The sequence below is a fragment of the Daucus carota genome, chromosome 6 (assembly GCF_001625215.2).
Source record: "Daucus carota subsp. sativus chromosome 6, DH1 v3.0, whole genome shotgun sequence".
Taxonomy (NCBI): Eukaryota; Viridiplantae; Streptophyta; class Magnoliopsida; order Apiales; family Apiaceae; genus Daucus; species Daucus carota.
Window position 1 is genome coordinate 11,866,886 of NC_030386.2, and position 2,951 is coordinate 11,869,836.

The following is a 2,951-nucleotide window of genomic DNA, read 5'->3' on the forward strand; positions in this document are numbered from 1 at the left end:
AAAACAACTTGTGCTTCATTTTCGGTTTTTAAATTAGATCAACTTGTAGTTTCATATTCTGTGACTCGTTTGAGACCCGGAAACAAGTTTTTTGCTTCATTATTGGCTAGATTGAAGTTGGAAAAAACTGTAGCTTCATTCCATACCGTTTGAAGTTGAAAACAACTTGTTAGCTTCAGTTTCGGTTGTTTAAATTAGAATCAACTTTGTAGTTTCATTCTTGACTCGTTTGAGCCTGGAAACAAGTTGTTGTCTTCACTATTGGCTAGATTTAATGGAAACAACTTGTAGCATCATTCAGACTCGTTTGAAATTGAAAACAACTTGTAGCTTATTTTCGGTTGTTTAAAATTAAATCATCTGTAGTTTCATTCTTGCTTTTTCATCAGCGTGTAAAACAACTTGTTGCTTCTTATTGGCTAGATTTAAGTTGGAAAACAACTTGTCGCTTCATTCCAGACTCGTTTGAAGTTGAAAAACAACTTGTAGCTTCATTTTCAGTTGTTTGAAATTAGAATCAACACTTGAAGTTTCATTCTACTCATTTGAGCCCCAAAAAAAAGAAACAAGTTGTTTGCTTTTCATTTTGGCTAGATTGAAGTTTGGGAAACAACTTGTAGCATATTCCAAGATCGTGTGAAGTTGAGAACAACTTGTAGCTTCGTTTCATGTTTTAAAATTAGAAGGAAAACTTGTAGTTTAATTCTTGACTCGTTTGAGCCCGGAAACAACTTGTTGCTTCATATGGCTAGATTGAGTTGGAACAACTTTTAGCTCATTCCAGACCCGTTTGAAGTTGAAAACAACTTGTAGCTTCATTTTCGGTTGTTTAAAATTAGAATGAACTTGTAGTTTAATTCTTGACTCGTTTGAGCACGGAAACAACATGTTTGCTTTCATTATTGGCTAGATTGAAGTTGGAAACAACTTGTAGCTTCATTCCAGACTCGTTTGAAGTTGAAAACAACTTGTAGCTTCATTTTCGGTTGTTTAAAATTAGAATCAACTTGCAGTTTCATTCTTGACTCGTTTGAGCATGTAAACAACTTTTAGCATCATTCCAGACCCGTTTAAGTTGGAAAAAACTTGTAGCATCATTTTCGGTTGTTTAAAATTAGAATGAACTTGTAGTTTAATTCTTGACTCGTTTGAGCACGGAAACAACATGTTGGCTTCATTATTTGGCTAGATTGAAGTTGGAAACAACTTTTAGCTTCATTCCAGACTCGTTTGAAGTTGAGAACAACTTGTAGCTTCATTTTCGGTTGTTTTAAAATTAGAATCAACTTTCAGTTTCATTCTTGACTCGTTTGACCCGAAACAAGTTGTTGCTTCATTATTGGCTAGATTGAAGTTGGAAAACAACTTGTAGCTTCATTCCAGACTCGTTTGAAGTTGAAAACAACTTGTAGCTTCATTTTCGGTTGTTTAAATTAGAATCAACTTGTAGTTTCATTCTTGACTCGTTTGAGCCTGGAAACAAGTTGTTGCTTCACTATTGGCTAGATTTAAATTGGAAACAACTTGTAGCATCATTCTAGACTCGTTTGAAATTGAAAACAACTTGTAGCTTAATTTTCGGTTGTTTAAAATTAGAATCAACTTGTACTTTCATTCTTGACTTGTTTCAGCGTGTAAACAACTTGTTGCTTCTTATTGGCTAGATTTAAGTTGGAAACAACTTGTAGCATCATTCCAGACTCGTTTGAAGTTGAAAACAACTTGTAGCTTCATTTTCAGTTGTTTGAAATTAGAATCAACTTGAAGTTTCATTCTTGACTCATTTGAGCCCAGAAACAAGTTGTTGCTTCATTATTGGCTAGATTGAAGTTGGAAACAACTTGTAGCATCATTCCAGACTCGTTTGAAGTTGATAACAACTTGTAGCTTCATTTTCATTTGTTTAAAATTAGAATTAACTTGTAGTTTAATTCATGACTCGTTTGAGCACGGAAACAACTTGTTGCTTCATTATTGGCTAGATTGAAGTTGGAAACAACTTTTAGCTTCATTCCAGACTCGTTTGAAGTTGAAAACAACTTGTAGCTTCATTTTCGGTTGTTTAAAATTAGAATCAACTTGTAGTTTCATTCTTGACTCGTTTGAGCATGTAAACAACTTGTAGCTTCATTCCAGACTCGTTTGAAGTTGAAAACAACTTGTAGCTTCATTTTCAGTTGTTTAAAATTAGAATCAACTTGTAGTTTCATTCTTGACTCGTTTAAGCCTGTAAACAACTTGTTGCTTCATTATTGCCTAGATTGAAGTTGGAAACATCTTGTAGCTTCAGTCCAGACTTGTTTGAAGTTGAAAACAATTTGTACCTTCATTTTCGGTTGTTTAAAATTAGAATCAACTTGAAGTTTCATTCTTGACTCATTTGAGCCCGGAAACAAGTTGTTGCTTCATTATTGGCTAGATTGAAGTTGTAAACAACTTGTAGATTCATTCCAGACTCGTTTGAAGTTAAAAACAACTTGTAGCTTCATTTTCGGTTGTTTAAAATTAGAATGAACTTGTAGTTTAATTCTTGACTCGTTTGAGCACGGAAACAACTTGTTGCTTCATTATTGGCTAGATTGAAGTTGGAAACAACTTTTAGCTTCATTCCAGACCCGTTTGAAGTTGAAAACAACTTGTAGCTTCATTTTCGGTTGTTTAAAATTAGAATGAACTTGAAGTTTAATTCTTGACTCGTTTGAGCACGGAAACAACATGTTGCTTCATTATTGGCTAGATTGAAGTTGGAAACAACTTTTAGCTTCATTCCAGACTCGTTTGAAGTTTAAAACAATTTGTAGCTTCATTTTCGGTTGTTTAAAATTAGAATCACTTATAGTTTCATTCTTGACTCGTTTGAGCCCGGAAACAAGTTGTTGCTTCAATATTGGCTAGATTGAAGTTGGAAACAACTTGTAGCTTCATTCCAGACTCGTTTGAAGTTGAAAACA